Genomic DNA, 22665 nt, shown 5'->3' with positions numbered 1-22665 from the left:
ACAGGGCGTGGTCGCCTTCGTGCGCTTATCTCGAGGAAAGAAGGGGGCGGCCGGCGGGGTGGGGGGAGGGTGGAGCGGGGGGTTGTATGTCTTGTGCTTTCCCTGTGATGTCTGTGCTGAAGCCACAGAGCGTAAGGTCACTTCGCTCGCTGCAGCGGCCGCGTTTGCGAAAGGAGCGCGCTGTTCAAACAGAAATAAGTAACAACTGTGACAGTTAGTTCGCGCTCGTCCTGTGTGTACCTGTTCGTTCGTTTCATGCGTCCTGCTCTATGTCTGAGTAGTGAGCTTCAAGTGTCGAGCGGTGACGCATGATAGTTTGCGCTCGTCCTGTGTGCGTTCTTTTCGTGTGTCCTTTGGGCTCGAGCGACGCACTGGCAATTTCAAGCTGCTTTCCGTTTTTATCAATTCTTTTTACCCCGATTCCATAGGCCTATACAAAAGAAGGCATACAAGATACAGAAAGCTCCAAGTTAGTGGGGAAAAAAAAACAGAGAAAAGGCTCTAGTGCAATGTAGCCACAGTAACAATGGCAACAAAAAACCATAAGTTCATCCTTCATTGTATATCCCTTTCCAACCCTGCGACCAGTGTACTGGACATAACAAAAAAAGCGGAGCAGTAAAACAAGCAAAGCCACAGTCGAAGCTGAAACTACTTTGACAGCTTCTGTAAAGGGGTACTGACACAAAATTTCGCGGCCGAGATAGCCTCCTGGATCGATTTCCGTGTACGTGCGTGTACCATCTGCGAAATATCGACAGCGAATAAAGCTTGGAAGGTATTTTATATGAATATTGAAGTTCGCGTGCGCGATCCAGCATTATAGGGCGCACCTATTGCATTGACACCCTCGGAGGTGACCCGAGGTGACCCCCCTACTTCCCATACGTAACCGTTGTAGCCGGTACAACAAGTTGTGATGACGTCGTAGCCGCCATTTTTGTTTTGACGCGCTCGCCGCTGCGCTGTTGGTGTCTCAAGGAAATCGTCGCCAACAGACGACGATGAGGAGGACGACGACAACGAGGACGATGAAGGCGACGTCATCGCGCAGCACGTGCGGCAAGCGTGCGAATGCGAGGAGACGATGCGAACAGCGCGGAAGTGCGTCACACTTCTATGTGCTGACGTGATCGAGCGCTGCAGCCGCTAGGTGGTGATAGTTGCACCCGGAGGCTTGTCGTTTTTGAAACCGAAACTGACACTGGTCGGTAATGAGGAGCCTGTAATTAATTATCTGTCGCGCGCTGCAGCAAACGATGTGCCGTGTTATGACTAACAGGCCCTCAGCAACACATTACAGCAAAAAAACGCGAGGCCAAAGTTTTTGTGATGTAGTTCCTCCTTCAGCCCCATTTTCTTATGGGGGCGCATCAGAGTAATGGTGTCATTCAAGAGGAAACGCGCGCGCATGGTGTGCTCAAGCATACAAAATTATTTGAGGAGTTATCTTCGCTGTGGTAGCCTCGATGCTCACCGGAGCCGAAGACTACCGCGGGTTCAGGCTTAGCGAGCCACAGGGCCGCGTCTACCGTTGCCTGCTTGCGTTTTGGGCACCGCTCCGCGCGCGCTCAGCTAGCAAAGGCGTTGAGCGCCGCGCAGCATAAACACAGTGTTCGAGATAACATACACACAAACTTTATTTGCCTTCTGCGGCACCCCAGCACACACAGTACACGTCCGCTCCCGGGCACGGGGAAGCAAAAGGGCTTCCCGACGCGGACGATACACCAAGGGGTTCCGCGAAGCACGTCGCAGCTCGCAATGGCGAGCTTTGACACGCCGCTCGGGAAAAGGTCCCTCGCGGCTATGCTGCGCACTCTCGCGATGACCACTGGGCCTGGTCGCGAGGGTTAGGGCAATCTCCGTACGCGTGGGCCTCCGGCAAGTGCGGCTCGGCGTGGTACGACCGCGCACGAGCACTAGGCACCGCTCTTTGGCTTAGCGTACGAACCGGAGCTAACACTGAGGTAAACACGCCTGCAAGGATGCCGAGGCACCCAGGCAGGCTACAGTCCAGCGATTCCCAAAGGGGACGTTGGACCGGAAGGAAATACGTGCTTACCCAGCGGCGTCCGAGGAGAGAGAGAGTTCGTTCCGGCCTGCAGCCCTGCACGCGCGTCTGTCCCGCCGAATTTCGCGGCTCCAAGACCGCGTGCAGCGCCACCACGAGAGCCGGCGCGTAGCGCAAGATGGCGCCACTTGCCGTCGCGGGAGAACGGGAGAGGGAAAGGATTCGCACGGCGAAATGCCCGCGCAGTGGCTTCGGGCGCGCCTCGGATCCCCACATGGCGCCAGTGTGGTAGCCTCGATGCTCACCGGAGCCGAAGACTACCGCGGGTTCAGGCTTAGCGAGCCACAGGGCCGCGTCTACCGTTGCCTGCTACGTTTAGCGTCCCGCTCCACGCGCGCTCAGCTAGCAAAGGCGTTGAGCGCCGCGCAGCATAAACACAGTGTTCGAGATAACATACACACAAACACTTTATTTGCCTTCTGCGGCACCCCAACACACACAACGTCCGCTCCCGGGCACGGGGAAGCAAAAGGGCTTCCCGACGCGGACGATACACCAAGGGGTTCCGCGAAGAACGTCGCAGCTCGCAATGGCGAGCTTTGACACGCCGCTCGGGAAAAGGTCCCTCGCGGCTATGCTGCGCACTCTCGCGATGACCACTGGGCCTGGTCGCGAGGGTTAGGGCAATCTCCGTACGTGTGGGCCTCCGGCAAGTGCGGCTCGGCGTGGTACGACCGCGCGCGAGCACTAGGCACCGCTCTTTGGCTTCACGTACGAACCGGAGCTAACACTGAGGTAAACACGCCTGCAAGGATGCCGAGGAACCCAGGCAGGCTACAGTCCAGCGATTCCCAAAGGAATCTTACCCAGCGGCGTCCCCAGCGGCGTCCCCAGCGGCTTACCCAGCGGCGTCCGAGGAGAGAGAGAGTTCGTTCCCGCCTGCACGCGCGTCTGTCCCGCCGAATTTCGCGGCTCCAAGACCGCGTGCAGCGCCACCACGAGAGCCGGCGCGTAGCGCAAGATGGCGCCACTTGCCGTCGCGGGAGAACGGGAGAGGGAAAGGATTCGCACGGCGAAATGCCCGCGCAGTGGCTTCGGGCGCGCCTCGGATCCCCACATCCTCCTCTCCTTAAATCACCCTATACCGGTCTGCAAAGGCAGCCGGTCGTCGCCCATGCATGCAAAGGCGTTATGCAATGAGCAACAGCTAACCTCAGCCCAGGCCCACAACTGCTGCTAATTACTCTACAAATAAAAAAAGGGGAAAAAATAACACAATACACTTGAAATACACTATACTATACAATATGGTGCTACGGAAGGGGGTAAAAGAAATTAAGACGAGTGTTCGTGATGCTCACACGGGAGAGCGTCCACGGCGCGGAGGGGAGGCGGCGCGTAATGTTGTTGGCCAGAGTGCGAGGCAAGAGGCCTGTTTGATGTCCGCATGCCCGGAACGGGCTCACCGTCGTCTCGTCGATCTAGTCGACGACAGACCCGCGAGTCCGACGAACGCCGCTTCGGTGGTGGTTCGGAGGTCCCGAATTCCAGGCTGGATGACGAAAGGCCTCGCTGGGACAGCCGGTCCTTCTGCTGTAATCCCGCCGCCAAACCAAATTGGCTGGAAGGCGTCCTCGCGTCGGCAGAGAGCCGGGCACAGCTGCCATGTCCGCTAGCCTCGCGCAGCAGCCGTGAGGGGAACGGCAGCAAGGCTTCTCGGCGACGGCCGAGAGCAGGACACAGCCGGGCCGTCCGTCAGACGTCAGCGGGTCCCCGAACACCTTCAGGGTCCACGGCGATAGGGTGAAGGTGGTTTCCTATGGTGTCGTCACCACGCCGCACACTTCCAGGGCACGCACAGATCCACCACTCACGTACACACACACACGCACACACAGCTCCGAAGACGGGCTTCTTCCAACGCGCCACGCGATGGAAGGCGCGTAGCGTCCTTCGTACCTCTCCCCCTGCATAAGCACCAGTATTCACGACCCCCTCCGCAGGCCAAAGAAAAAGAAACGGCGAAAAGTAAACAAAACAAAATGACACTCAATACGCGGAAAAATACGAAAAAAAAAACACATCAAGTAAAATGAACACTCAAACAAACAAAAATAGCAGCAAACTGGGCGGGGCCCACTTCTTTGCGAGCACAGGCCGTAAAGAAGTTAGGCAACTGAGGTTAGACAGTAAAGGTGAGGGCCTTCGGTTGCGGAAATAAGTCCGCCGTCCGGCGCGGAATCACTAAGGTGACCGCTTCCTCAGATTATACCGGTGCGTGGTCCGAATGCGGTCCACCGACCCGGGTGTGCCCCGTTGCTTGCGCGCAGTGCCACTGGGCGCTGGCGGGAGCTCGTCAGACCTCGACGCAAAGGCTTTCAGGTCTGCGATGTGGGCACGGCTGAGTTTTCCCGAAAGGGAATCTTTCAGCAAGTACGCGAGCGGTGTCCAAGCTTTCTCCACTCGGTACGGACCAAGCCACTTAGGAGCGAGCGAGGCTGAGAACCCCTTGCTCGCGTCGCTAAGAGCGTGGTTGCGCTTCAGGACAAGATCACCTACCTTAAATGAAAGATGGCGATGTTTCCGGTCATACTGGGCCTTCTGCACAGCCCTGGCCGATGCCAAACTCTGCCTTGCTCTACTGAGAGCTCGACAAAGTCTGTCCCGAAGCTTTGATGCGTAAGCAGAACAGTCTGCTGGTGCTTCCTCGTCTCCGAGCTGGCATTGCACGACACTGGTCACCGGATTTGCCAACTCCCTTCCGAAGTTGAGGAAAGCAGGAGAGAAACCAGTAGAGCGACTCTCGGAGGTTCGGATTGCAAACGCGAGCTCACTCAAATGGTCTGCCCAGTCCTTTTGACTTTCGGCAAAGGCCGCCAACATCGGTTTGAGCGTACGATTGGTTCGCTCCGTCAAATTGGACTGGGGATGGTAGGGCGAAGTGGTGCAGTGATTAATTCCTAGGGAACGACACGGTATCACCAAACACCCGAGCGGTGAAATACGACGCGTTGTCAGTAATCAGTCTTTCCGGAAAGCCGAACCGACAAAACACTTCCTGCAGCCTCTCAAGCACCGCTCGCGCTGTCACCCTCCGAAGCGGAAACAATTCCACCCACTTCGAAAAATGATCCACGACTACCATCAGATGTATGAACCCCTGCTTGCTTCTGGGGAACGGCCCCATTAGATCGCAGGTGGCTACTTGCCACGGACGCTCACTGACAATCGGTTTCATCAGGCCGGGCGGCTTGCCACCCCTTGATTTCACCGCTTGACAGACATGGCAGGAACGGCAATAGCAGAAAATGTCACGCTTCATGCCAAGCCAGGTCACAGTCTTGCTCAGTTTTGCAAAAACTTTGGAGCCACTCAGGTGACCGGCCATGGGTTCGTCGTGAGAGGATCGCAACAGTGCGGCTCTCAGACTTTTGGGCATAACCACCTTAAACGGGTCCACGGACTCCTCATCGGTGGCTATGTATTTCAGCAGGAGCCCGTCATGGTCCAGCAAGTATGTATCCGCGGGGGACCCAGCGACACACGCCGGTTCCCGTCCCCCTGCGCCCGCCGCACTACCAGCAGCGTCACGGCGCTCCGTCTCCCTGAGACCGTCGCTCAACTCGCGACAAAACGGATCATCTTGCTGGGCCTTCAGTAGCTCTTGCCTGCTGAAAGCGATTCCCATTCTCCCAAAGGGGAGCCTGGTATCGTTCCCACTCAGGACTGCAGCCATCGCTTCCGCCTGCGTCGGCGTCATGGGTTCGCTTACGAGAAGCTCCCCCTCTCGCCCGCTACGCGGAGCACTGCTTGCCTGGCTCGCGGAAAGGGTTCGCTCGTCGGCGCACTCACCCTTCTGTCCGCTTGGCGGCTTGGCCGCCGTTTCGCCCCCGACGCTTGCTTGCGCAAAGGCACCGCTAGCGGTTGTCGCGCCAGAATCCAGGCTCCCGGTAGACACTGGGGCACAAGATAGCGCGTCAGCTACCACGTTAGTGCTCCCCTTCCGATACTGCACTGAAAAGTCATAATGCTGTATTAAGAGAGCCCAGCGCGCCAGCCTGCCCGCAGGCTCACGGAGCCGCATCAGCCAGCTTAGCGCGCTGTGATCTGTTTGCACTACGAACTTCGTCCCATCCAGGTAGACGTCAAACTTACGCAGTGCAAACACGATGGCGAGACACTCTCTCTCAGTCACGGAATAATTCTTCTCCGCGGGTATCAGCGAGCGGCTGGCAAAGGCCAGCGGCTGCAACACGCCATCGTATTCCTGTAGGAGAACTGCTCCTAATCCCAGATCGCTCGCATCAGTCTGGACAACAAACGGTCTGGTCAGGTCGGGGAGCTTGAGCTGCGCTGTCTCCGCAATGGCGCTAGACAGATGGCAAAACGCCTCTTGCTGCTCAGGTCCCCATCGCCACAGGACGGAATGAACGACCGGTAAAAGTTGGCCATTCCAAGAAAGCGGCGCAGGCCGCGTACGTCCTTGGGCACGGGGAAATCGAGGATTGCTCGAAGTTTCTCCCGGTCTGGCTCAATGGAGCCTTTGCCCAGCGTAAACCCAAGTAACTGAACTCGAGTCTGCGCTAATTGGGCTTTCGCGGGATTTAACGTCATCCCGGCAGCCCTCACCCTCCCGAGCACATCGGAAACATGGGCCAAGTGCTCTTCGAAGGTTTGTGAATAAATCACGATGTCGTCGAGGTAGCACATGCAGTATGACCACTTTGCTTCCCCGAGGACGCGGTCCATGAGTCTCTGAAAAGTCGCAGGAGCATTACAAAGACCAAAGGGCATACGAGTGAACTCAAACAACCCTCTGTGGGAGGTGAACGCGGTCTTGCACCGGTCACGCTCATCCATCCGGACCTGTAGGTAACCTTTGGAGGCATCTAACGTGGTGAAGTACCGCGCAGTGCCGAGGTTTCCTACGATGGAGCTAATCGTGGGGAGCGGATAGGCATCCTTACGAGTCACTCCGTTCAGACGGCGATAGTCTACGCACAGGCGATGACTGCCGTCTTTCTTAGGCACCAACACAATTGGAGACGCCCAGGCGCTGGACGAACGGCGAACAATGCCAGCTGAAAGCATATCGTCCAGCAAGCCGTCAATAACCTGCCTCTTGGCCAGGCTGACGGGCCTGGGGTTACACTTCAAAGGAAGCGCGTCGCCAGTTTCGATCGCGTGGCTCACCAACTCAGTACAGCCCGGCTGATCGGTGAAGAAGCTCGTCGTACTCGCGTAACAGTGCCGACAAACGAGCCTTCTGTGTATCATCCAAATGAGTCGCACAGGCGGTCAAAGGATGCGGAGCCTCTGCGTGTCGTGCCGCTCGGTCCCGATGGGGATTTTGAGCCGACGAGCGCATAGCGCAGGGGCCTGCCCCCGAACTTTGCACGCGACACGGTTCCGACGCCTCTATTGCACAGGCAATAGTATACGCTGGTGGGCTGATGAACGGCTTCAGCTGGGAAAAAGGTCCGTCGCGATAGCCGCCATTCGCGATGTCCACAACGATACCGGTTCTTAGGAGAAATTCCCGACCGAGAATCGCAGGAAACACTGGGGCTCTTCGATTTTCCACTTCTGGCTACCCGCGGGCTGCCAGAGCCAGCCAGAGCGCGCTCGTTTTTCTCGGGTTGCTCCGACCCCCCCGCGGCGCACTTCCGGTTGGCGTTCGTTTTTCTCGGGTTGGACGGTTCTGGCGACCCGCGGGGAGCCCGAGGGTCGCCAGAACCTTCCAGGACAATTTAGTCGTGGAAGCTCTCTGGAAGGTTTCGGGCTAGCAGACGCCGAAAAGAGACGATACGCGCTCGCCGCCATCTTTGTGAGGACTCGACGGATTGCAATGCGGGCGCTTGCGGACTACACCTTTGCTTGTCCTTACGCTCGGGCCGCTCGGCGCCGTTCCGCTTCCGCCGTGCGAGATGGCGTGATTACGAGTGGCGGCGAGCATTTGGAGCTAATGTTTATTGCTTTTCTTATGTGTCCCGTGAAGTTTCCTTCCGTGAACAACGCGGCGAACTGTCGCATTCTAACCATTCTAACTGCGTCGTGCACATGTCCCAAAAGTTATGTATGTACACGTTCGTACGAACGCATGGAGAACCCTTTCGAGTTTATTTTTTCGTAGTAGTATTCGATTGTGGTGTCGTGTGTGCTTTATGTGCATTTAGCTGAGACGATTGTGATCGAACTAGCTATTTCGCTCCGTCGTATGTTTGCGTGCGTGAACCCCGTCAGAACTTAACTATTTCAACTAGGTCTTCGATGTTGATAAAATGCACTGATCGAATAAATGCGATCGCGACATTGTTTTTTGTGTGATCCTCGTTGGTCGCGAACGGCATGCGAGCGTACTTCGATCTACGGGCCAGTATATGAAGTATATGGTATTATGTGCTACGACGCGTCGATGTGAAAAAACGAAGATGAATTCAGAAATGTATACATCCTTTTGTTGCTGATTTCATCGTCGGCTTTGTCTTTTTCCACTTCTTAGTAAGAATTCCATGCAATATGTACGCGGTTATCACCTAGTAGCTGAAATAAAAGCTGAGCTAGTACATGAGATTTTTGGAGTGCCACTTCGGACTGGAAAAGAGGCTCAGGCAACATCTGCCAAAACGAGTCGAAGACGTGTCACACGGAAGTTTATTTTAGATATAACGCGCACTCGTGGTACCCATACCGCCGCGTGTCTCAAGTTATGACAAAACGCAAGCTGGTCAACGCGTGTGTGCGACGTAGTACGCGAGAGATCCTCGAGCTCTTTTTGGGGACATGATCACTTTCGCGAGATTTTCGCGTCGTGTTGTGCAGCGACTGTTACACGTACTAAGCAGACGTGAGCTGGTTAAGCCGTTAGCGGCACGGTAGCGATCTCCTTGCATCGCTTTCGTGGCGCCGTGCGCCAGCTGGCTGCTTTGTTCGCGGACGGTGCGAGTTGCGCACGATTTTGCGAACGTACGTACGTGATCGTATCCCAAATCCGTATGCTCGAGAATATCGCTTCAGCTCTTCAGCGAACCTAGCCACATATTTTCAAGCGGGCAACGCAGAAAACCAACGCGCACGCGGCGCAAAGTTTCGTTTGCTGTCACGGCGGTAGCGTTTGTTTACGTTTACGCTGGCTGTCCCAGCGTTCGATTTTGTAATCTTGGGGCAGCTTCGGGTTGTCTCGGGATTCCCACGCACGTGACCAAGACGCTACTTCCTGTCCCGACCGGAACTAGCTGGCTGACCCTCTGGCTATCTCTGGCTGCCAGAGAACTGCCAGAAGTCCGAAAATCGAAGAGCCCCACTGAGCCCTGGGAGATGAACGAAACGCGTGCGTCTCCTTCGATCTCCCCATGTGACAGTCAACCTTGCGGCGCCAGCCGACTGGGCCACGCCTTTCGCGAGGGTGAATGTCGTTCGGCTGTCCCGCAAGCGCACCGAGTGCTTCCGCAAGTGGGACAAAACCTGTTCGCCAAACAACGAAGCGCTCGCGCCCGTGTCTAGCAACGCCGAAAATTCGCGGCCGGCAATAAACGGCGCGTGCGCACCAGCAAGACTGCTTGCCCGGTACGCGGAGGGGAGAAGCAAGGGTTCGGCCGCTCGTGCCTTCACGAACGACCCGCGCCCCCGTTTCCCTGCCTCACAGGAGGCCTAGATACGGGACACTCCCTCGCTATGTGCCCTCGCTCGCGGCAGCGGAAGCAGCGCATTCCGTCTCGGGAAAGGGAAGATGCGCCGTCGCGGCCCCTCTCCCTCTAGCGGCAGGGGTCGGTTCGCCTGTTGATCAAAGGATCTGTTATGACGAGTGTCACCCTCATCGATGCGCTGGGTCGGATAGCGTCCCTGCTCGCGCGCGTCGAGTTGCGGTGCAGCACAGGCTGCTGCGCGCCTCGCGTACGCGTAGGGATCTAGAGCGCGATCGCTCAGCTCCCAACTGTGCCCGTTTCTATCGGGAGCCGCAAAGGCAGCTCCGGCGGGCTGTTGCCGTTGGGGAAAGGGCACGGCCCCTCCCCACGCGCAGCGCGGTTCAAGGGCCACGCTGGCTGGCGGTGGCGGGCGATAGGCGCGCGCGGCGAGAATGTCGCCTTGAATGCGCTTCGCCTCGGCGGCCAATTCCTCTAAATCTCGGAAGCGGCTGCCGCGCAGGTACGCCGAAAAGGTCGGATGTGCCTGCCTGATCACCCGTTCGACGCGCACGCGCTCCTCGTTCGAGGCTCTGGGCTCGGCGATAGAGAAAAGGTCGTCCATCGCGCGTACGTACTCCTGAAGCGACTCATCAGGAGCTTGCGTGCGGAGCTCGAGCTCGCGCCGCATCCTACTCTAGTAGTCAGCGGGTAAGAATTCGCGCAGGAAGGCCGCGCGGAACTCATCGAGGGTTGCTGCTCGGTGGCCTGAAAGCCGATACCACCTCGCCGCCGTGTCAGTCAGTGCAGCCGGGACGACGCGTCCGAGCACATCCTGATCGTCTAGACCCATGGCTCTCTGGTAACGTGTGAGGGAGTCCAGGTAATCGCGCGCACTTTGCAGATCACCGTACCCGCTGTAGGTCGGAACAGCCAACATGACAGCGGGATGAGTGCGTTTCGGAACGGCCGAAAGCGTTTGGACTGCCCCCGCGAGGGCCTGAATCATTTGGGTGGCACTTTGCAGCAGCGTCTGTGCACCCACTTCAAAGGAAGCTGTGCACCCGCTTCAAACAAGCAAAGCCACAGTCGAAGCCGAAACTACTTTGACAGCTTCTGTAAGAGGCGAGAAATATGTTTTTGAATGTAGTTCCTCCTTCAGCCCCATTTTCCTCTGGGGGCGCATCAGAGTAATGGTGTCATTCAAGAGGAAACGCGCGCGCATGGTGTGCTCAAGCATACAAAATTATTTGAGGAGTTATCTTCGCTGTGGTAGCCTCGATGCTCACCGGAGCCGAAGACTACTGCGGGTTCAGGCTTAGCGAGCCACAGGGCCGCGTCTACCGTTGCCTGCTTGCGTTTTGGGCACCGCTCCGCGCGCGCTCAGCTAGCAAAGGCGTTGAGCGCCGCGCAGCATAAACACAGTGTTCGAGATAACATACACACAAACACTTTATTTGCCTTCTGCGGCACCCCAACACACACAGTACACGTCCGCTCCCGGGCACGGGGAAGCAAAAGGGCTTCCCGACGCAGACGATACACCAAGGGGTTCCGCGAAGCACGTCGCAGCTCGCAATGGCGAGCTTTGACACGCCGCTCGGGAAAAGGTCCCTCGCGGCTATGCTGCGCACTCTCGCGATGACCACTGGGCCTGGTCGCGAGGGTTAGGGCAATCTCCGTACGCGTGGGCCTCCGGCAAGTGCGGCTCGGCGTGGTACAACCGCGCACGAGCACTAGGCACCGCTCTTTGGCTTAGCGTACGAACCGGAGCTAACACTGAGGTAAACACGCCTGCAAGGATGCCGAGGCACCCAGGCAGGCTACAGTCCAGCGATTCCCAAAGGGGACGTTGGACCGGAAGGAAATACGTGCTTACCCAGCGGCGTCCGAGGAGAGAGAGAGTTCGTTCTGGCCTGCAGCCCTGCACGCGCGTCTGTCCCGCCGAATTTCGCGGCTCCAAGACCGCGTGCAGCGCCACCACGAGAGCCGGCGCGTAGCGCAAGATGGCGCCACTTGCCGTCGCGGGAGAACGGGAGAGGGAAAGGATTCGCACGGCGAAATGCCCGCGCAGTGGCTTCGGGCGCGCCTCGGATCCCCACATCGCGCAATTCAAATTGCAGCGATGGCGTAGTGGTAGAGCATCAGCCTCGCATGCAAGAGGTCCATGGTTCGAATCCCGGTGCCGGACAATTCCCAGCCGGATTAAAAAAAAAAGAAAATCCACGTGATGATGGAATTGTGTAAAAAGGCCTGGGGTGCAGCCTCACTGGCGACCACAGCTAACAATGCACTCCCTCACCAGAGCAGGATTGGCCACCCTGGTGTAGTACTTGGCCACTACCTCCCACATGAATACACCAATTAACCCTCGGCCCTCAGTACCTAGCGGCTGCGAAGCAACTGACCAAGGCGGCGGTCAGACCTGCGACGCAGCAGAGGGTGCTAAGAATCTCTGGGTCCGGACAGGCTGCCATTGGAATCTGAACTTGGCTACGTATAACGCTAGAACTTTATCTAGTGAGGCAAGTCTAGCTGTACTATTCAAGGAATTAGAGGGTGTTAAATGGGATGTAATAGGGCTCAGTGAGGTTAGGAGGCCACATGAGGCTTATACAGTGCTGAAGCACGGACACGTCCTGTGATATCGTGGCTTAGCTGACAGAAGAGAACTAGGAGTGGGGTTCCTTATTCATAAAAATATAGCTGGCAATATTGAGGAATACTATAGCATTAATGAGAGGGTGATATGTATCGTGATTAAGTTTAATAAGAGGTACAGGATGAAGGTGGTACAGGCCTACGCGCCTACATCCATCCATGATGATCAACTGGTCGAACGCTTCTACGAAGACGTAGAATCAGCAATGAGTAAGGTAAAGACACAGTATACTGTACTGATGGGTGAATTTAATGCAAAAGTAGGCAAGAAGCAGGCTGGAGATCATGCAGTTGGGGAATATGGCGTCGGCTCTAGAAACGCCAGAGGGGAGTTACTAGTAGAGTTCGCAGAACGCAATAATTTATGGATCCTGAATACCTTCTACAGAAAACGGGCTACTTGTAAGTGGACGTGGAGGAGTCCTAATGGCGAAACTAAAAATGAAATAGACTTCATAATGTGTGTCCCCCCGGGCATTGTACAGGATGTGGAAGTAGTTAACAAGATCCGATGCAGTGACCATAGAATGGTAAGATCTAGAATTCAACTAGACTTGAGGAAGGAACGGCAGAACCTGATACGTAAGAAGCCGAATAATGAACTAGCTCTGAGAGGGAAAGTACAGGAATTCAGAGTTTCACTTCAGAATAGGTACGCGGCTTTAGCCGAGGAAACCGACCTTAGCGTTGACGCAATGAATGATAATCTGACTAGTATCATTAAGAGTCGTTAGACAGGACACTGGTAAGCTATCCCAAGAGACGAAAAACCTCATTAAGAAACGTCAAGCCATGAAAGCCTCAAATGCAACAGACAAAATAGAGCTCGCGGAGCTTTCGAAGTTAATAAATAGGCGTAAAGTAGCCGACATAAGAAAGTATAATATGGAGAGAATTGAGCATGCTCTAAAGAACGGAAGCAGCCTCAAAGCTATGAAGAAAAAACTGTGCATAGGCAAAAATCAGATGTATGCATTAAGGGACAAGGAAGGCAAGGTCACAAACAATATGGATAGAATAGTTGAGGTAGTGGAAGAGTTCTACAGAGATCTGTACAGCAGCCGAGACAGTCAGGGTGGTAACGTAAGAAGCAGTAATAGCCCAGAGGAATCTGACATCCCACCAGTATTGACAGGAGAAGTAAAGAAAGCCCTAAAGGGAATGCAAAGAGGCAAAGCCTCTGGTGAGGATCAGGTAACATCAGGCCTGTTGAAAGACGGTGGAGAGATTATGTTAGAAAAACTGGCCAGCCTGTATACGAAGTGTCTCTCGACGGGGAAGATACCAGAATCTTGGAAGAATGCCAACATCTTGATCCATAAGAAAGGGGACGTCAAGGACCTGAAAAATTACAGGCCCATCAGCTTACTGTCCGTTGTCTACAAGCTATTTACAAAAGTAATTGCTAACAGAATTAATACGACATTGGAGTTCAATCAACCAAAGGACCAGGCAGGATTTCATACAGGCTTCTCAACAATAGACCATATTCATACTGTCAATCAGGTGATAGAAAAATGCGCGGAATACAACCAACCCCTATACATAGCCTTCATAGATTACGAGAAGGCATTTGATTCGGTGGAGACATCAGCAGTCATGCAGGCACTGCAGAATCAGGGCACCGATGAAGCCTATATAAACATAATAGAAGACATCTACAGCGGATTCACAGCCACCATAGTCCTCCATAAAGAAAGCGACAGAATCCCAATAAAGAAGGGCGTACGACAGGGAGACACGATCTCTCCAATGCTATTCACCGCGTGTTTACAGGAGGTTTTCAGGGCCGTAAATTGGGAACAATAAGGGATAAGAGTTAATGGAGAGTATCTCAGTAACCTGCGATTCGCTGATGACATTGCATTGATGAGTAAGGCGGGAGACGAATTACAGCTGATGATTACTGAACTGGATACGGAAAGTAGAAGAGTAGGTCTGAAAATTAATATGCATAAAACTAAAGTAATGTGGAACAATCTTGGCAGAGAACAGCGCTTTGCGATAAGGGGCGACACACTGGAAGTTGTAAAGGAGTACGTCTACTTAGGACAGGTGGTAACCGCGGAGCCGAACCATGAGAGTGAAATAACTAGAAGAATAAGGATGGGATGGGGCTCATTCGGCAAGCATTATCAAATCATGAATGATAGTCTGCCACTATCCCTCAAGAGGAAGGTATATAACAGCTGCATCTTACCGGTACTTACCTACGGAGCAGAAACCTGGAGACTTACAAAGAGGGTTCAACTTAAATTGAGGACGACGCAGTGAGCGATGGAAAGGAAAATGATAGGTGTAATCTTAAGAGACAGGAAGAGAGCAGAGTGGGTCAGGGAACAAACGGGGGTTAAGGATATCATAGTTGAAATCAAGAAGAAGATATGGATATGGGCCGGGCACGTAGCACGTCGGCAGGATAACCGGTGGTCATTAAGGGCAACTGACTGGATTCCAAGAGATGGCAAACGCGTGAGGGGGAGACAGAAAATTAGGTGGGTAGATGAGATTAAGTTTGTAGGTATAACGTTGCAGCAGAAAGCACAGGACCGGGTTGATTGGCGGAACATGGGAGAGGCCTTTGCCCTGCAGTGGGCGTAGACAGGCTGATGATGATGATGATCTTCGCGCAATTCAAATAACTTAAATCATGCGAGCTGATTTATGCCGTCTTGAAACAATGTTGCAAAAAGGTAGCTTTTGTGATCAGAAGTTTGCTCGCAATGCGAGATTGTATTCATGTCCAGTGCACTGGACACCGGGATGAAATTGGCGGCATTGTGCTAAACATAGAGGAGAGAAAAGAAACTAGGAAGGACGTCATGTGACAATCTTGAAACCCAGCCATAAAAATTGAACCAGGAGCAAGCTGGGAATTCTACCAAGAGCCTGGAGCACGAGGAGGGACCGGCGTCGGAGGAGGTTGGCTAGTGGACGCTAAACGTGTTCTGTTCCCTCCTAGCTTTTTACCCCTTCGTGGTGCTGAACGCTATGCGCGACAGTTAACAATAGAAAATTTTTTTCTTTTTCTCAGGTGAAAACAAACCATTTTTGTGTTTTAAAAGACAACTTTCTGACAGGAACAACCGCAACGTTTTTTCAAGGAAGAAAGCAGAATGTGTGTACCCATAAGTGGAACAAATGAATCCGAGTGTCCAACATACTGGACACGATTCTCTCGTGAAAGCCATTGTACCTACGGTCTTTTTAATTTTTTTTGCATGCTTTTCAATAGCCTCTTAGCTAGAAAAGAACATTGAAAAGTTTTGTTGTACCCTACGAAAAATTCGGGACGGAAAGGAATATTGCCACGTGCGTTCCTTATTATCACTTTTGTTGTATTCCGTTTTCGCCCACAAGGACTGCCAGCGACGCTCAGCGCGAACCACGTCTCAGTGTTCGAGAAGCTTCGCGAGATTTGTAGATCGTTTTGTTAAGATTGCGCGCAAGACGCGAACGCTCGAGCTTATTCTAGAACATGCGCAACAAGCAGCGATATCGCTGGAAAGTTCGATAGCGCCTGTATAAAAGCCGACGCGCTTCACCACTTGTCAGTTGATCGACGGTCGACGCTCTGTTCGCCGCTATCAGTTTATTGCTGTAGCTGAAGTTTCATTTTCCCGGCCACAAGTTCGGCCTAATAAAGAGTTTCATCTCGGACGTGCTGACTGCTGCCTTCGTCGACGTCACGACCACGTGACATCTGGTGGAGGTGCTGTTCCTTCATGATCCGGACGCCCCCGTCAAGCCGTGAACCCAGCCCCCAGCGCGGAGAAGACATCGACGCCAACCACGACCAGCGAGCTAGCCGTAGGCAACAAGGCCTAGCACCGGAGTACGGACCCCTACCGGACAAGTCTAGAGCCACGGCAACGAAGGCAACAAGCACAATGACGACCGCAGTGTCCCCTGCAGCGATAGTGATGCAACCGCCCAGGGAGCCGCCGACATTCCGTGGTTCACCATGTGAAGACCCCGAGACCTGGCTGGAGACGTTTGAAAGGGTCTCGACATTTAACAACTGGACCTCCGACGACAACCTGCGCCACGTGTACTTTTATTTGGAAGACGCAGCAAGGACCTGGTACGAGAATCGGGAGTCCTCACTCCGTACTTGGGACCTCTTTCACGGAAATTTTTTGGCGACGTTCACGAGCGTCGTCCAAAAAGAAAGGGCCGTGGCCTTGTTGGAGACACGGGCGCAACATCCGAACGAAAACGTGGCCATCTTCACGGAAGAAATGAACTGACTTTTCCGCCACGCTGACCCCGACATGCTCGAGGAAAAGAAAGTCCGCTTCCTCATGCGAGGGGTCAAGCAAGAACTCTTCGCTGGATTGATGCGTAACCCACCCAAGACCGTCCAAGAATTCCTGACGGAAGCAACGGCGATCGAGAAGACGCTGGAAATGCGTACGAGACAGTACAACCGCCGCATTCCTACGACGACCTTCGGGGAGGTTCACGCGCTACAATCTGATAACCTGCGTGACACCATCAGAACTATCGTGCGGGAGGAGCTGCGTAAATTGTTGCCCTCCTCCCAGCCTCAAGTGGACCCGATCGCCGACGTCGTACGCCAGGAAATCCAGCAATTTCTGGGAGCACCTGAACCAGCGCAGCCTGAGCCACAGGCAATGAGCTACGCTGCTGCAGCCCGACGCAACGCCCCCGCTCCTCGTCCACGTCAAGACGCCGCGTCGCCGCAGCAGTTCCGCTGCCAGACGCCGCCGCCGCCACCACCACCGACACCCTACTGTCCTCCTGTCGCCCAGCGCTATGCCCCGCGCTACGCGCCAAGGAAGACTGACGTTTGGAGCGCCCCTGACAACCGCCCGCTCTGCTACCACTGCGGGGAGGCCGGCCACACGTACCGCCGCTGCCAGTACCGTCAGATGGGGCTACGCGGATTCCCCGTCAACGCGCCGCGCCCGCAGCCAGGCGAACGGCCTCGCGACATCGACGACTACCTCACAGGCACACAGTGGCAAGAACGACGACCTTCCCGCTCACCGTCGCCCGGCCGCTACATGTCACCGCACCGCCGGCAGTACACTGGCCCAAACCGGGGCCGGTCGCCTAGCCCATATCCGGAAAACTAAGGGCAGCAACCGGTGGAGGTGCGGTTGCTGAACGACGAAATGCTGAAGATCCTCCGCCGTCGACGACGACACCGCGACGAAGTTCCGAACCCCCGCCGCACGCCGAACGACGTCAACGTCCTGAAGACGAAACTTTGCGACCGGAAGCAGACCTGACGACGCAACGCGGAAGCAGCGGTGCAAACCGACGTAGCCGTGACCCGACGCCGCGACGTAACCGCAACGCAAGACGGCGGACTAGCGACCTCGACGTTCTGGTCGACGGCCACAACGTCACCGCTCTCGTCGATACTGGAGCCGACTATTCCGTCATCAGTGGGCCGTTCGCAGCAAAGTTGAAGAAAGTTAGGACTGCTTGGGAAGGCCCCGAGATCCGGACCGCTGGAGGCCATCTAATAACGCCGATTGGTGTCTGCACGGCGAGAGTCACTATCAACAACCGGACTTATCCTGCGAGCTTTGTAATCCTACAAAACTGCTCCAGGGATGTGATACTTGGAATGGACTTCCTAAGTGACCACGGCGCCGTCATCGACCTAAGAACCAAGTCGATAACCCTATCGTCGGAGAAAGCGACACCGCTGGATACGAACCCATGTCAACATGCCCTGAACGTGCTCGAGGATCAAGTCACCATTCCTCCTAGATCCAGCATCATAATTCCCGTCGGCACCAAAACGGCTGAATACATCGAAGGTGTCATCGAGAGCGATCAGCGTTTGCTGCTAGACCGTGACATTTGTGTCGCAAGAGGCATTGCTCGGCTGTATGAAGGGAAAGGAAGCGTGATGCTAGCGAATTTCAGCCAAGAATACAGACACCTGAGCAGAGGCATGACGATTGCGTACATCGAAGAAATCTTGGCTGTCAGCGATGCGTTTGCCTTTTCAGATTCTGACGAAGCTACAACGACAACCGCAATGCCTGAGCCATCCTTCGACGTAAGCCCAAGCCTTCCCGCCCGCCAACACCAACAGCTCCGATGCCTTCTGAAGAAATACAAGGACTGTTTCTCGTCGTCATCACGGGTCCGGCAAACGGCCCTTGCTAAACACCGTATCATAACGGAAGAAAATGCTCGACCACTCCGTCAGAGTCATTACCGGGTTTCGACGCGAGAAAGGGACGCTGTTAAGAAGCAAGTCGACGAAATGCTACGCGACGACATCATCCAGCCATCCAAGAGTCCGTGGGCGTCTCCCGTAGTGTTAGTGAGGAAGAAGGATGGAACCCTATGTTTCTGCGTCGATTATCGTCGCCTGAACAAAATCACGAAGAAGGACGTTTACCCTCTCCAACGGATAGACGATACCCTGGATCGACTCTACAACGCGAAGTACTTTCCGTCGATCGATGGACCTCAAGACCGGCTACTGGCAAATTGAAGTCGACGAGAGACCGAGAAAAGACGGCCTTTGTAACACCAGACGGCCTCTTCGAGTTCAAGGTCATGCCCTTCGGTCTTTGTTCGGCACCTGCGACATTCCAACGTGTTATGGACACAGTGCTGGCTGGCTTGAAGTGGCAGACGTGCCTCGTGTACTTGGACGACGTCGTTGTGTTTGCCTCAAGCTTCGACGAACACCTCCGGCGCCTTGAAGCGGTATTTGAAACAATCAAGACCTCCGGCCTCACTTTGAAGCCTGAAAAGTGCCGCTTCGCGTACGAGGAGCTCTTGTTTTTGGGTCACGTTATCAGCAGGGATGGCGTTCGCCCAGGCCCACGGAAAACAGCTGCCATCGCTGCCTTCCCGCCACCCAGCGACACTAAATCCGTGCGCCGTTTTCTCGGCTTGTGCGCCTACTACAGGCGCTTCGTCAAGGAATTTTCACGAATCGCCGAGCCGCTAACTCACCTCACGAAGACCGACGTGCCATTCAAGTGGGAAACGGTGCAAATCGAAGCATTTGAAGAACTGAAACGACGCCTTCAGATGCCTCCAATACTAGCGCATTTCGATGAATACGCCGATACGGAAATCCACACCGACGCAAGCAGCGTAGGACTCGGCGCCGTCCTTGTGCAGAAGACTGCCGGGCAGGAAAGGGTCATCAGTTATGCTAGCCGGTCGCTATCAAAGGCAGAAACGAACTATTCCACAACGGAAAAGGAGTGCCTAGCGATCATCTGGGCTACATCCAAGTTTCGTCCCTACCTCTACGGCAGGCCCTTCAAAGTTGTGAGCGACCACCACGCATTGTGTTGGCTAGCTAACTTGAAGGACCCTCCAGGTCGACTTGCACGGTGGAGCCTACGACTTCAAGAATTCGACATTACCGTCGTTTACAAGTCCGGAAAGAAACACTCCGACGCCGACTGCTTGTCTCGTGCCCCCGTCGACCCACCACCGCCCGACGACCACGATGATGGCAGCTTCTTGGGAGCCATAAGTACCGACGACTTCGCCGAACAACAGCGAGCCGACCCGGAGCTGAGGAGTCTAGTTGAATACCTGGAGGGCAGGACCATCGTTGTCCCAAAAGTATTCAGGCGAGGGTTGGCATCATTTTCCTTGAAAAACAACGTCCTCGTAAAGAAGAACTTCTCTTCTGCCCGAGCCAGCTACCTTGTCGTTGTACCTTCAGGACTGCGACCAGAAATTCTGCATGCCCTGCACGACGACCCGACGGCTGGACACCTCGGACTTTCCCGCACGCTCGCACGAGTACAGGAAAAGTACTACTGGCCGCGCCTTGCCGCCGACGTCACTCGCTACGTAAGGACGTGCCGAGACTGTCGGCGATGAAAGACACCGCCCACAAGACCAGCAGGCTTCCTTCAGCCGATCGAGCCTCCTCGGCGACCATTCCAGCAGATCGGGATGGACCTCCTGGGGCCGTTCCCAACGTCGACTTGCGGAAATAAATGGATCGTCGTGGCCACCGACTACCTCACCCGCTATGCCGAAACAAAAGCCCTGCCCAAAGGCAGTGCCGCAGAGGTAGCCAAGTTCTTCGTTGAGAGCATCGTCCTTCGACACGGCGCCCCAGAGGTTCTCATCACCGACAGAGGTACGGCGTTTACGGCTGACCTAACTCAGGCGATCTTGGAATACAGCCACACAAGCCACCGCCGGACCACCGCGTACCACCCACAGACCAACGGCCTCACCGAGCGTCTAAATAAGACCATCGCCGACATGCTGGCCATGTACGTCGACGTCGAACACAAGACGTGGGATGCTATCCTTCCGTACGTGACCTTCGCGTACAACACGGCCGTACAGGAAACGAAGCAGATGACGCCATACGAGTTGGTCTACGGACGGAGCCCGGCAACGACGCTCGACGCCATGTTACCAAACGTGACCGACGAGGAAAACATCGACGTGACCACCTACCTACAGCGCGCCGAAGAAGCACGACAGCTCGCCCGCCTACGGATTAAGAAACAGCAGACGACTGACAGCCGCCGCTACAACCTTCGACGACGCCACATGGAATACCAACCCGGTGACCGTGTGTGCGTATGGACGCCAATACGCCGACGGGGACTTAGTGAGAAGCTTCTTCGACGATACTTCGGACCGTACAGGGTACTTCGACGCCTCGGCGCACTCGACTACGAGGTTGTCCCTGACGGCATTACGAACTCTCAGCGGCGCCGTGCACGACCTGAAGTCGTCCATGTTGTGCGCCTCAAGCCGTATTACGCGCGTTAGTGATTCTGAAGGCTGTACTTTTCCTTTATTACTATACTTTCTTGCTTGCGATTATTGTTTATTGTACTTTCTTTTTTATTGTTATTGTTGCATGCATTGACCTTACCCCCCCCATGTTGTGTTTTAAGCATCGGGACGATGCTTTTTCAGAGGGGGGCATTGCCACGTGCGTTCCTTATTATCACTTTTGTTGTATTCCGTTTTCGCCCACAAAGACTGCCAGCGACGCTCAGCGCGAACCGCGTCTCAGTGTTCGAGAAGCTTCGCGAGATTTGTAGATCGTTTTGTTAAGATTGCGCGCAAGACGCGAATGCTCGAGCTTATTCTAGAACATGCGCAACAAGCAGCGATATCGCTGGAAAGTTCGATAGCGCCTGTATAAAAGCCGACGTGCTTCACCACTTGTCAGTTGATCGACGGTCGACGCTCTGTTCGCCGCTATCAGTTTATTGCTGTAGCTGAATTTTCATTTTCCCGGCCACAAGTTCGGCCTAATAAAGAGTTTCATCTCGGACATGCTGACTGCTGCCTTCGTCGACATCACGACCACGTGGCAGTATAAACTTCTGAAGATGGGCGTACACAACACCGGGCAAGAACATAAAACACACAAAGCCGTTAAATTAGCACGACTGAAGGCCATCAGAAGACTTCAATGCAGGGATGCAACAGCTGCGCCAATTGCGCCAATTTGATACAATTCGTTATGTTTGCGCCAAGCTGAGCCAAAACCGTGAAATTTGTTAAAATTGCGCCACACTGCGCCAAAATGCCCGACCAGCTTAAAATTTCCTCAGTTGCGCAAGTTTGAGCGAGAAATGGAGGCCGCGTTGGTCATCTGCAGTGTGGGCATCGTCATCCAATACAGACGCGCAGACCCTAACCCTAACCCCTCGCGAAAGAAAAGAAAAAAAGTCAGTTTCACTGGAAGGACGAAGCAATGAATGCGATAGCAACAAATTGTAATCCTACACGAAGTGAGGCTGGCAGCAAACTCTTTTCTATCCGATCTCGCATAACTCTACAAAACGTTGGTGTAAGAGAATACGGCGTTTCCAGGGAAAGATGCTCTTTCTGCACAGTGTCTTCGCAATGGGAGCGCAGCACGTAGCAGGACATATGAGCCGCCTGCTGATGGCTGCCGAGATAGCGCGCGCGCCAGCGATCGCGACCGCGCTCTTAGAATCAAAGTTCAAAAGTTGCTACTCGAGCGACAGCCCCCCCCCCCCCCCCTCTTGCGTATTTTCATGCTCGTTCAAGACAGGCGGGGCGTTTCCTCTTTGCTTCGATGACAGGCTTCCCGAGCGGAGTGGTGTTATCGCATGCGCCTTCCAAGTGACGGAGATGGGCTGGCTGGTCTGATATCTGCTTCAGCCGCATTCGTCGCACGCACTCGCGCGCTTTTACCCACGGTAGAACATACTATGCACAGGGATATGTTATCAGTTTGGACTTTATACGGGAGATGACGGCAAAAACTCGTCGAGTGTCCATATAGTTGCTATCGCAATAGAAAAGGACAGTAGTTCTCAAAATTCCTGATGCTTGTTTTATTGCGTGGAGAACGGTTTTTAAGCCACTTTTGTTGCAGTACGCTGGTGTCCT

At 54.6% G+C, this 22665-nt stretch overlaps 1 protein-coding gene across 3 annotated transcripts in view; it reads left to right on the top strand.

Annotated features, from left to right (window-relative positions):
- The window catches only part of LOC119389691 (serine/threonine-protein phosphatase 2A activator), a 332541-nt gene that overhangs the window by 86476 nt on the left and 223400 nt on the right, over positions 1–22665 (top strand). The gene's annotated exons all lie outside the window — the stretch shown is intronic.

This window comes from Rhipicephalus sanguineus, chromosome 1 (genome assembly GCF_013339695.2).
Source record: "Rhipicephalus sanguineus isolate Rsan-2018 chromosome 1, BIME_Rsan_1.4, whole genome shotgun sequence".
Taxonomy (NCBI): Eukaryota; Metazoa; Arthropoda; class Arachnida; order Ixodida; family Ixodidae; genus Rhipicephalus; species Rhipicephalus sanguineus.
This window is presented reverse-complemented; position numbering and strand designations above follow the sequence as displayed.